At 39.3% G+C, this 12,885-nt stretch overlaps 1 long non-coding RNA gene across 1 annotated transcript; it reads left to right on the top strand.

Annotated features, from left to right (window-relative positions):
- The first annotated feature begins 4,478 nt into the window (after positions 1-4,478).
- LOC133626480 (uncharacterized) lies at positions 4,479-11,965 on the top strand. The gene is made up of 3 exons (XR_009819547.1): positions 4,479-4,931; positions 5,251-5,665; positions 11,622-11,965. It is a non-coding gene; the product is annotated as an uncharacterized LOC133626480 (long non-coding RNA).
- Positions 11,966-12,885: the final 920 nt, after the last annotated feature.

The following is a 12,885-nucleotide window of genomic DNA, read 5'->3' as shown; positions in this document are numbered from 1 at the left end:
GAACGTGATTTGGTGATAGGCTCTTAGATAAGCTACAGCATTCTCTTGTCTTTTTTTTTTCTCTTTTCTCTGTTTGATACTTCTCCTGTTTAGTGCAGGTACTTCCATTTTTCTCCCATAGACCACTTCATTTCAGCAGTCAGATGACTAATGTCTTGCAGTCAGCCCCCAGGCCTGTGAAGGGTCGGCACAATGAAAGGCCTCGAGCTGCTGTGGCTGCCGAGTAGCCCTGTGGCACGATCCCTGCTACCCTTGGCCTAAGGACAAGTTCTGCTTCAGGACTACTCGATGGAAACAGATTTATTCGTATCTTTGAGCAAAAGAACTGGTTCTCTGTGATTGATGTGTGTCCTCAGCCTTCAGTGTGACCTGTATTGCAGCGTGTATGAAATGCTGATGTGGCTGGGCAGCAGCAAAACCCTTCTGTGTTCTGGTGCGAGAGATCACATATGTGAGAGATTGAAAGGAGAGCAGAATGATCAGTCTGACAGAAAATACACGTAAAATTGCAGCTAGGTAATCTGTCATGGCTTATATAAGAGAAGCCAATAAGGTCATTGTATTCCAGGGGAATAACAGCAAAATCTGAAAAGACGATAGAAATGACTCGTTATTTTTAGTTTCCAGATGGGGTATTTCTCTTACCTTTACCTATTTTTAAAGGACAAAAGTGAAGGTTGTTGGGGTTTTTTTAAACTAAGTTTGATAACCTACTATTTTTTGTGTACATATTGATGTATTTTGAGAGGAAAAAACCAATTTTTTGTCAGTTGAACTTAAAAGAATAAATAAGTTCTGCTTACTGTGGCTTTACAGTAGTCCCAGGAGAAGTGGATTACTGAATAGCGTGCTGGAAAAACACTGAGTAATGTAAGATAAATCAATTTCTCATGTAGTACACTTAAGGAATGTCTTAAGCTCAACCAGAAAGACAGTTTGGGGACAGAGAAAGAAAGGACTGGGTTTTTATAGAGGTGTGAGTGAAAAAGAAGTTTTCATTAAAAAAGTGTCCTATTTTCAAGATTCCATAGGCCAGAAAAGCGTTTTGTGTAGTACCTGTGCTTTAATTCTTGTCACTCAGGTGTGTACCATTGGAGTAGTGGGATCATTTACATCCTTCAGATTAATAACTTCTTTTTCTCTTGGAATCAGTAGCCATAAGCAATATCTAAGTGGCATTAAAAGATTGGTTGAATTTCCAGAAATCAGTATCTACAAAGCCTGGTGAAAACAACAGCTTTTCTTCTAGTAGAAACATAGAAATTCCATGACAATTTTCTTTTCTGGTCTAGAAGTGTTTTTACTCCAAGTATTAAATAACCTCAGTTGGATTGGATTACTCTGTGTCTGTCGTCTCGATACTTTGTCTTTTTCTTGCAAGTGTTTTAAAAGTGATTTTATTGTGAGAAAGGTAAGAGAAGTTCTACTATGCTGGTCCCAGATAGGTAATTGGAGTAAAACTCCTCAATATGCTTTTAGGCACATTTATTACGTTCTGTTCTTGGTATGTGCTTCTGCACCTGTGTCTCCACGTGTTCAGTAAGGTGTCTGAACACTAATATCTTCTTGGTTTCAACTGCAGCTTCTTCTGGTTACAATAATCAGATATTTTGCTGTCTTTTTTTTTTGCTTTTTTTTTGGTAAAAAAAAAAAACCCTCCAGGAATGAGCCCTGTCTTTATTATTGCTGTGACTTAAAGGCAGGAGATTAAAACAGTCACCTTAGTCATCTCCATTTATGAAATTGCTGGGGAAAAGTTAATGCTTTTATTGAAACTTCTACCAAACTTTTGGGGTTTATGATAATAAACTAAGCTGCTCAGATGTTACGTTGCTATAAAAAGCCATGAAGAATTCAGAACATCAAAAGAAGTCATTCTGCTTTGCAGGGCAGGGGAAGAGGGATGATGCAGTACAGAAACAGAGCCCTACTTTTTCTTGTCCCTTACTGAGTGCTGTGGTAAACTGAACAGGCTCATAACTATTTGGGTTCTCTTACATCTGAGCTTTGAAGTTTAAAATTAAGAGATGCATTTAGTGTAGAGAAGCAAATATTAAGGACGGGTTTTTTTATCTTTTCAAAGTGAATCCACTGATCTGGTGGCACTAGTTTTGTGTGTTTACCATTTCAGCTTGTCAAAGAAATTGTTGATAAATTAGGAAGATAAACTGGTCACCAGTTGGTCAGTAAATAGCCACTGTTGTAGTGCACAGTTGTGTGGTTTAAGCACAGCTGATCTGTGTGACAGAATCAGAGCACTGAAGGCTGTTGGTGAATCTCTAGAAGACAGGCATACTGCAATGCAGCTCTTCCTGGTGCACCTGAAAACTGGAGCTGGCCTTCTTTGGGAAAAGGGCAGCTCCAGGGAGAAGGTAAATGTTACCATCCTGTTCTATTTTTGTATAATAAGTGTAATGTTTCTGCCAGGTTGGAGGACCTGTGCTTGTGACTGTGCTCCTGAACTTCCACTTTTACATTCAAACGTGATCTGAATTACTACAGTACAGGTGTTGCACAACTATCAGGGGCCTCCTGGGTCACCAAGACAGTCCATCACCATCATAGCCATCTCATGTGATCCTTTCCTGAGCAGCAGACTGGCGCCATTTTAGAACTGTATCCTTTGCTCTTGTTGCTCCAACTGGGGACAATTACAGAACCTCACTGCTGTGATATGGACATTTAAAACTATGCCTCACCTTGGTAAGTATTCAGTGCCAGTTGTGCTCACCTGTTTCTGTACCAGTGTTCCGTAGCAGAACAAATCTTGATTTTAGAAACATCAGCAGACTTAGTCTGGGATGCTCTGGTTTCAAACATGTTTGACAGTTCCCCTTTATAGGGCATCTCAGCAGCTCTGCAGTCCTGCATCTTCCCCTAGTTAGACTGAAATGCTTATATAAATCAGAGCAATATTTGGTTTTATAACGAGTAACACATTTTAGATGAATCACTGTAGTTGAATACTTGGCCTTGAACACATGATTTTGGTTTAAAGTACTTAATTTTTGTACTTTATACAGGCAACCAAAATTAATCACATCAATATGTAGGTGTGTCTATTAGGAAATGGTATCCTCAATAGTCATTCAAATCACTTGGCCAAATTTTATATAGCATTTCTACCACTTAGAAGCCTGCATACTTGCAAAGGAAAAGTTCTGAAAGAAGGGTTTGATATCCAGCTTCAAAGGAACTGTTTAACGCTATTTAATGTTGTTTGGGCAGAGAGACACAACAGCTAACTGTAGTCCTTTGCTTCTGGCAACAGATTCTATAGTTTCAGGACTCACACCTATTTAGATAAGTATTGAATCAAATCTGTGGCTTGTCAATGCCAATGTATTTGTCTCTTTCTGTGGGCTGTGGTTAGCACTTAGATAAGAGGGGAAAAAAGTGCCATTGGCAATTTTCCCACCTTATAGAAGTGAGAACAGAAATACTTTTGACTGATGGGGGAGATCAGTTTAAGTTTCTAGGTCTGGAAGTTTCAAAATGTGCTGCTCTTGCTTATTTGACCATTTCTAGAGAATTTAAGTAGTAGTTAGTAAGTGATAACAGACCCACTGCCACATTGAGCTGACAGTTTTGTGGGGACATATCTGGGTTTGTGATGAATATCTCTGAGGTAATGCAGGGGATATTGCCAGGTCAAACAAATAATTAAGCTTAGCTGAATGAACAACATTACATCTTCCTCGAGGCAGAAGAAAGCACACTGGTGGAGTACCACTGTCCTGTGTTAGACCTAAACTGGGAGAAAAGTTGGACTAACTGGAGTTGAAAAATTCATGCACCTTCATGCAGGCAGCACTATGTAAGAAGACACTAATGAAACTGAGCAAGTGTTACAGAATTGGTCCTGCAAGAGGAGGATAAACCAGGGGGAAGCATTCCCACGACCAAAGGGCAGTAGTTTGCCTAAAAGTTCTGTCTTGGCCTAATAAAGAAATGTGGTTACTTTAATGACAATTTCAATAGCAAGAATTAGGAGGCACAGCTTTATTCTCAGTTATTCACAAATATATCAGTGCTTAGGATGATAATGTAACAAAATGAATTGTAGAAATAATTCCAATGTCAGAGAATGTTCCAAGGAGGAAAAAAGTCCAGAGAGAAAATGGCTTCATTTGTCGAGTGTTAGTTGAATGTTAATGGACATTGTTCTTTTTAATTACAAGTGTTAGGAATGGAAAATGTTCACAAAATTACAGTTTTTTATAGTCCACTAAAAAAAAAAAGCAAGGTTGCCTAATCTTAAAGTGTGCACCTGAAGGTTGAATACCCATTTGACAGCCCTCCTGCATCAAGTAACTACTGCAGCAAAGAGCTTAGTAGAATACCTTCATAATTTGGGCTTTCATCATAGCGGGGCTAATGGGTTTAGATTGGAGTCATTTACCTATCATCTTCTGCTTTTTGTAGTATCAGAATAGAGTTCAGTTTTGCTTTTATGCTTCTTTTGCAATAGAAATATATGTTAAATATTTCATTTCTGTCTCAAATCATGTGATGCTGTTTCAGAAGGTTTTCAAACAAGCAGATGTGTTCAACAACTTGTATGTGCCAGGCAAGGAGACAATACTGGAGAAAAACAACCAAAAAATGCCACTGACACTTAGCAGATCCCCCCGGCAATTCATCATTGTTTGTATTGCTGCTTTTATTACTGTAGGATGCACCTCCTCTAGATGTACATACTCATGTTGTCTCACTTCAAGACCCATACAACTGTATATTTTTCTCCCAGCTGCTGGGAATCTGCACGGACACTGGAGTCCTGTAACTTCAGACATGATGTCAAAGTGAGCTTTGAGATTACTTCCTTGATAGTGTCTGTGCCCCGCATGAACAGTGGGCCAGGCCACAGAAGCTTGTGGAAGTCTACACCAGTAGCAAAACTGGTGATTGTTTCCAGCTTTCAGAGGCAGGTAATTTATTTAATGTTTTTTTTTCTTGAAAGATGCTTGTTGAACTTGTCAGTTCTGAATTGGTTACTTCAACTGCCTGCTGCAAGCTTGGCTGTAAGATCAAGTGTTTAGGAGATGATCATGGATCAGATTTAATTTGGTTGATCTCATTACCTTGTGAGAGATAAAGCCAGGCAATTTAAAAATAACAAGTTTCAACATTTTTGACTGGAGTACTATATTAATAATTTTCTAGTATCAAAAAACATCAGGAACTAAGTATTAATAATAAAAAGAAAGTATTTAAAATTTTGGAATAAGGCTCAAAATTTTCTTCTAGAGAAAAATTTCATCTATTTCGGGAGATTTGCTGCTGGTGACAGAATCCACAGCTGAATTATGACTCTTGCAAGATTCTTTTTGAAACCTGTGAAGAATGCTTTTCATACTTCAACATAATTTCCATTTTTGAAGCAAACAATACATCCTTTCGAGATGAAGAGGTGATTCCAAAGAGTTCACATTGACAAAGAGTTACTTGGATTTTGTTATACAAAGGGATGAAACTGGCTGTAGAGAGGACTGAGGGCAATTGCGGCCATTGCCTGGCAATGCTCAGAAAGAAAATGCTCAAAGAAAGACAACACACAGTACTTCAGAGCAAAGCTGAGATTGTGGACAATACTCTGAAAATTCCTTGACAGTCAGGGGCTCAGTTTATCACAAGGATGAAACAGAATTAAACCCTTTGAAAGGTGGGTTTGTACAGTGATCTCTATATCAATGGTGAAAAGAGTAGGAGTGTGAAGCAGGAGTTCACCCTGGCAAACATCTAGGACAGCAACAATGGAAACCTTTCATTAATTACTGTGAGACCTTTCTCTGTTAACCATCACTTTTCTTAGTTTTCTTTTTGACTGAATACACTCATACTCCTTGAATTGCTCCGGTTGTGGTGTGTCCCTCAGTGCCAACTGCATGGCAGCTGCAGCCCCTCACTGCACCTCTATCTCTCGCCTGCACTTGTCAACGTTTCAGTTAGGTGGTTATCTGTGTGCACAAAGGGGCATGCAGGGAAGGAAACAGAGGCTGAAGGGTAGTGCCGGCATCAGAGCAATATTTATAAGCTGTCTATGAACATGTCAAACCTGAGAAACTGGAAAGCTACACCTTAAGTAGTAAAATACTGAGGTGTGAAACAACCCCACACAAAAAGGAGCAGGATGCAAAACCTCCTATGGATTCATAATGTAGATTTGGTAATTTAGGATAGTCAGGATAAACTTAAGGCTATAAGGAATTTATACTCTCAGTGTCACAAATTCTAACAAGAGACTTGATTAGAGGTCCCAAGTTGTATGAAATACTACACGCACCTAATAGTTTCTGTAATACTTTTGTTCCCATATTTATGATGATTTATGGTCAGGCTCCTTTTCCCTGCCAATTTCCTCATCCATGATAGTCTGGAGGAACTTGTTCTAATTTTTCTTTCCATTTGTTTAATAATCTCTTGCACATCAGGAGCTGTATTCTTCAAATTCCGGTGTCTGTCAGTAAGATGCTGCTCTTTAATAATCAGGCTATTGCTCTGGCCAGACATTATCCTAAATTTGTTGTTTACAATGCTGTTTCAGAGTATTTGTTTATTGTCTTCCATGAACTTCCTTGTCCACAAATGAAACAAAAAACCTAAACCAAAACAAGGTTTTGTTCTAGTCAGGCTGCAATAGTGTTCTAAACACTGACTGCATTCTAGTTGCTAAAAACCAGCACGTGGAACATTATGATGCCCACCATGTCTTAATTGTTAATTTGTTTCTGGGTTTTTTTGCTGTGCTGTTTTTTTATGGTTTGTTTCCTTCTAAACTTATCTAAGCATGTAACCAGGAAATATTAAATATTCCTGTCATGTCCTAAAAAAAGCTGCTTTTTCATATCAAGTTGATTTTGTTAAGGCTCATGCTGATGAGCATTTCTCTTTCCCTCTTGACAAAGAGGTTTTGTAATTTGCAAATAACTTTCAATTTCTATGATTCTCTGTTGAAATTCATATATATTGTTTCAAGGAGACATGCCTGTCATTGCCACTTGAGCAGAGAATGCATACTTAATTTCTTTAAGCTGTTTGAACCTATAGGTATGGCTTGCAATGTTGAAAACAGTGAGTTCAAGGCAAGAGACTGCAGGTGTTCTTGCTGTACAGCAGAATGTACATGAGACCTTAATGTCAGGGGATTCCTTTGTTAAGTTAAATATTCTAAACAACAATTTGAGGATTTGTCCTTTTACATACAAACTAAATGACATGGAGAGAATGTGCTGAAATGTTTCTAGTTTTAGCAGTATTTTTCTGATGTATGAATTGAGATTAGGCTTCTCCTGCAGAAAACCTCCCTTAAGAGGATATCTGCTGCTACCAGGGATTATCCATATCTATTCACTGCAACGGCACCAGTCTGTGCTACATTCACTGGGGGTTTTTTGTGCATCTTGTTACTGCTCTCAGTTTTAACCCACTAATACTACCAGTCATGAAGCCTTTCTCTCTGCAGTTTGGACAGACAGATTTGTGGGAATTCATGAGAAAAATCTTGGTGGAAATATCTCGCATGTAAAAATTACAGTAATGAAAAACATTACACTGAATCTGAAGGATCAGGTTTCCTTTTGTAGTCCACTTCTAAAATATTTTCTATCAGAAACAGGGTGACTGAAGAACTTTTTTCCCATATTCACATTACACAGCTTATTTTCTTTATTTTTCTGTTTGAATGACATCTGAAAGCTCTGTTTCCCAAATTTCCCTATTTTATGTCCATGGCTTTATTCTAAGGTACTGTACTTTTTCATGCCACTTCAAATCCAAGTGAATGTTTCTACAATTTTTACTTATTCTGACACTTGACTAGACTATATAACATTATGAATTATTATGAATATATATTTTTATTGATTTGTTTAGCTTAGTGTACAAAACTCTATTAGACAAGATTCTGGTGTACTGGAGTCCTTCATTTACCATCTTGGAGTTTCAGATAATGGGATGCATGATGGGTATTTTGTGGCTTGTGTTGGCATCTTAGACTCTGCTCACTTTTCCCTTCTATTTGACCTTTTTCATTCTTCATATATTTAGGGTGACTTAGAAAATTTTGGACCTGGTTTCTCTGTGGAGATTCCAGGCGTAAACACTGCTTTGGGATTACCATGAGCACTGAAGGATGCTTGCTCAGAACAGGCAATTCTCCTGTAGCCTTCCCCAAATCTGCCCTCTGGTGATGTTTATTAAAAGAATAAAAGTTTTAGGGAAGTCTGAAGGAGAATTTGTGAGTCTTCTAAAGCATGGGCAAATAAGAGAATATTAGTTTAAACTATTACTTCTCCTATTTTAATATTGTGTTTCCCTCAGTAAAGATGCTTCTCAAATTACCTGTAATCCTCTTTGCCAGATCTAAGGCATTTCTAAGACGGCACTAACCAACAGTAGTTTCCACAAATTAGACTGACTAATCAATAATTTAGATTCCTTAGTGGAAAGGAACAAAGGCCTCTCTTGATTCTCATGGGAGTTTTACAGAAAACAGGAAATACTCATCAAGTGGAAAATATACTGAAGAACTGAACTTGACAAAAATATCCTAAGCTTTAAATTCTCATTTGTAAGTCAAGAAAGAAGTTGTGTTCATGTGAAAATTAGGATGTTCCTGTTCAGAAAAGTGTGGGGGCATTTCCTGGTTTAGTACTTTATTTAGCCAAATACAACAGAAATTGCTGGTGGCTTAATTAGCTATTAAAGATTCTGCCTCTCCTTCCGATTTAGAACCAAAAGTCAGACAGAGTTAAACTATCCTTCCACCATCAAGGTCTGTCTTTGAGCTCTTTGTCTCCTAAGGTCATTTGTTTGCTTCCTTCTTGCTTTATTCATATTGGTTCCACAACCTCTCTCTCCTACCTTAGGCGCAAGGCTACCTTGTGTATCACTAATATCCCCATGGGCAGTTCCAGCAAAAGTGAAATGTGACATGGCTCATCATCACTCTTCTGCTGCTGTTTGTGGGATCAAATATTAATATATTCTCTCAGTTAAAAGAATTCTGCTCTCCTCTGGCATGTTACTCAGAAAAGATGCATGAAACAATCATTTTACAAAATGTCCTGTGATTTGTGGTACAATTTTTAAGGCATCATTCAACCACAGGATCTTACAGAATAATGATAGAACTATAAAAACAAAAATCAGCAACAGAAATATTGGCACATACCCTAAAAACAAAGGTACTATAAAGATAAACTTAAAAATACATTCACCTTGTGCACAAGATACTGCTACGACAGATGTTGTGCCTTCGCTGCGACTATATTGGCATGTTCTTTCCACTGCCTAGTCTGTGATTACAAACTGGAATATGATCTTGTGCACTTAAGGCATGATGGAAATTCAAGAACTGTGTCAAATAAAAGGGCAAGGTTGAAATATTGATAACCTTGCAACATCACTGTCCAAGCTAGAAAGCAAGAGAGAATAATGCCTCCTCGGCTACCAAAATTTCTCACCAAAATTTCAAAATGAAAAATTCCTGTAACTTTGGAAAAAGTCAGTCTGCTGAAGCATCCTCCCTGCGTATGAAAACCTCCTGTTGAGCTACACTGGACTACTCTATTGTCCAGTGCTATAATCTAAACATTACTATGACTTTCTCTTCTTTTGATCTGTAACTAAAATTTATCCATTCATTAAAAAAAGCTACTGCTTAAACAAGGCCAGGCACAGACACGCTGATTTATGCTCACTTGACCAAATCATTACAGAGCATATCAATGAACATTCTTGCCAGAGACACTTGCCGTGTTCTTCCTTAGCATTCTCAGAAAACCCTTCACATACAAATATTGCAGTAACAGTTTGCCACAGATCCAATATACCTAATCCCAGGATTAATTTTGTATGCCCATCATTAGGGAAGCAAGATGGATTTAATAGCCCATTAGTCTTTCAGCATGATAATTTTCACGTCACTTAGCCTGCTGGGTTAATTGCTTTAAAATGGGTATTACCGACCTCAATCCTAGTGACAAACGGAAAATGTCTTATTCATCTCCCTAATGTACATTCTTAGACTCTTGTTTCTTTCGGTCCCATATTAGCCCATATTTAAGGGCTTACTGAAGCCGTGCCTTTCAGACATTATTATCCATGACTGGGCTTACTTTTAAGTTCTGTTTTTTATGTAAAGAGAAACATTGCAAGCATAAGAAATCATTGTTTTACCTCCTTGTTAAGAAATTAATTTTAATGCTAAAATCTGTGGCAGGTGCAGCAGGGATTAAGCACTTTTGGAATAAACAGCTGGCCAGTATATTTCCAACCACAAAAGTCTAAGTCATTAAGAGGAGAGAATGAAGAACAAATTTAGATAGAGAAGCTGTAAGAATGGAAATTCAGGTCCTAGAGAAACAGAAATCAGGAGAAAGAAAACCTAAGAGTAAAGCTGAAGAGTAGAGTTTTTATTCCTCTATATTATTTGTGGTGTTTTTTCCCTTAGTAATTTAGATAAAATAAAAGCCATCTGCTTAGAGGAAACCAGTGCTATCTGTGAGCAGCAAAAAATAGAATAAGAGAGAGAGGAAGAGCAGCACGAGTTATGTTATCACTTGCAAAGAGGTGAAACAGGGCTGGAAGTGAATGTAGCCAGTTTTCAGACCTATACGTGTCATCAGTGTAACACATACGTTTATACATAGCAGTTTTATTTCTCAAGCACCGGTTCCTATGGGAAACGAACTGGTAAGATTTATATGTTTGCTTAGAGGAACCTGAGATTTGGAACAGATGTGCTCAGTCTCTAGAAGAACCCAAATCCCACAGAGCTTATGGATATTTTTAAAAGAGAGTATCCTCACAAGCCTCTGAAGTCTCACTCTGTCTTTTCCTGGGATAAATTTGCTTTATAAAATAGAATGGAGAGGCTTGGTATTTTTAAAAAGTGGTTTCTAAACAAATTTTTGTTAACAAAAGTAATTTCTAGCATAAGCCCATCTTAGTGCTCAGCACAAATAATGTCAGAACTGCTTCTTCATTAAACAAATCAGAGCATGCTCTAATGCAACATCAAATCCATAAGGTTCCTATTGAACTTTGACTTAAACAGCACAAGGGTTTGTTTTCCCTGGCAGCTCAGTTCTACATTTTCATGACAATGGCAACTTCAATGACAATGGCAAGTTAGACCTTTAATTTTACTGGTTTTATTTACAACTGTTCCTAGGTGATATTCATGTCAGTACATTCAAATCACAAGCAGTTTAAGTTGGACATTCTTGCTTCCCTTTGCCTCACGTTGAAACAAACCCCAAAGGTACACAGCAATGCTGCTACAAGTGTTGTGGCAAATCACTGCTATCCAAAGTATATTCCAGGAAAAAAAAAAAAAAGTTGTTTTTTAAGCTTTAAACTTTTGTTTTTTTAGAAATTTAGGTCATCTACTGTAGGTTGTTTAGAACACTGGCAAATCTCCAATGTTTGCATGTTTTTTAGAAGTCAAAAAAAGGAAACCTGAATAACAAGGATATCAGCATTTCAGAGAGAAGTGAAAAAATAGAGGAAGCAGTGCAAATTTGGTCCTCATAAGACTGGAACCATTTTGTGTTTACTTTTAAGAATGCTATTTAAGTGTTTGTGATTATTTAATGATTATGTTTGTTTTTCAGTATGAACAGCTCCTGCCATCTGTATTAGAAAAATTTGAGGCCAGTGCGTTGTACTCTGGGTTTAAAACCTAGGACTGGTCCATCAGGTAATGTAAATCAACATATCCAGAGAAATCAGAGGAGAAATCGCCAAATTATTGATGCTGAACACCTCGTCCCAGATTTGTTTAACTAAAACTATGAGGAAAATACAGATCAGATCTTGCTGCTACAAAATCTAGAGCTAACATATGTACTGACGTCAGAGGTGCAAAACTTGACCCTAAGTACATTGCACTGGGAATCATTAAACCTTTAAAGATTTTAATCATACACAGTGTTGCCAGGCAGTTTTGCAAATTAAATCACCAAATTAAAAGTATGCCGATCTCTTTTTTTTTTTTATATGGTTTTTGCGTGCTGCTGAAATATATTCCTTTAGGCACTTCTGTAAGGAACAAACAAGTATTTTGTAGATCAGTGGCAGATCTGAGTTGAAGCCAGAGCCAAGGGCTCCTCAAGGATATCAGCATACATACGTGACTGCTGGCTGTTTCTTTTCCTTTGATGAGGAGTGTCCAGTCCGGCACCGACGGCCAAAATCCCAAGGGGAAACTGTGCACTTTTCATCTCCGTCACAAAACAAAACCCACAGAGGCCTATGACAATGTTCTCACAACACCGCTGCCTTGGAAGAATCACACTGACAATTCCCACTGAGCCCTCGTGAAGCACCACAGGCACCAGCCCATCCCCTGGCAGTTACCCCTGTCAGCTCTTTGGAAAATGCCTGTGACGAGGAGGTTTAGCGAGGCTTTGCTGAGCCTCACACGGGCCTACTTTCACCTCAGACCCTGCTCTCGTGAGTCTCCGCAACGGCAGTGTTAGGCTTTTGGGAGACGAGGGGAATTTAGAGGTGCACAGGCAGCGTGGGGGCGAGGGCGGTCTTTGGTGTTCGACGGCAAGGAGCCCTCTCCACAGCCGGCCCGAGCCCGCCTCACGGCCCGGGGCTGAGGGCCGTACGGCGCCCGTTGGGCAGCCCCCAAGGGCCGCGCCTTGCGCTGACCCCGGGCCAGGAGCGGAGTAACTGCCCGCCCCAAACACACCGCGGGGACGGGGCGAACCCCTCCTGCCCCACGAGGGGCGAACCGTACGTTTCGCAGAGGTTTTCCCGCCGGCACTGTCCACGGCACTGCTGCTCTGCGGGGTCGCGCCTCTGCCCGCCCCGCTGGGTCACGCCAGGTGACACGGCCCCGCCGGAGGCCCCGCCCCCAGCCCGGGGTCG

Source organism: Colius striatus, chromosome 12 (genome assembly GCF_028858725.1).
Source record: "Colius striatus isolate bColStr4 chromosome 12, bColStr4.1.hap1, whole genome shotgun sequence".
Lineage (NCBI taxonomy): Eukaryota > Metazoa > Chordata > Aves > Coliiformes > Coliidae > Colius > Colius striatus.
This window is presented reverse-complemented; position numbering and strand designations above follow the sequence as displayed.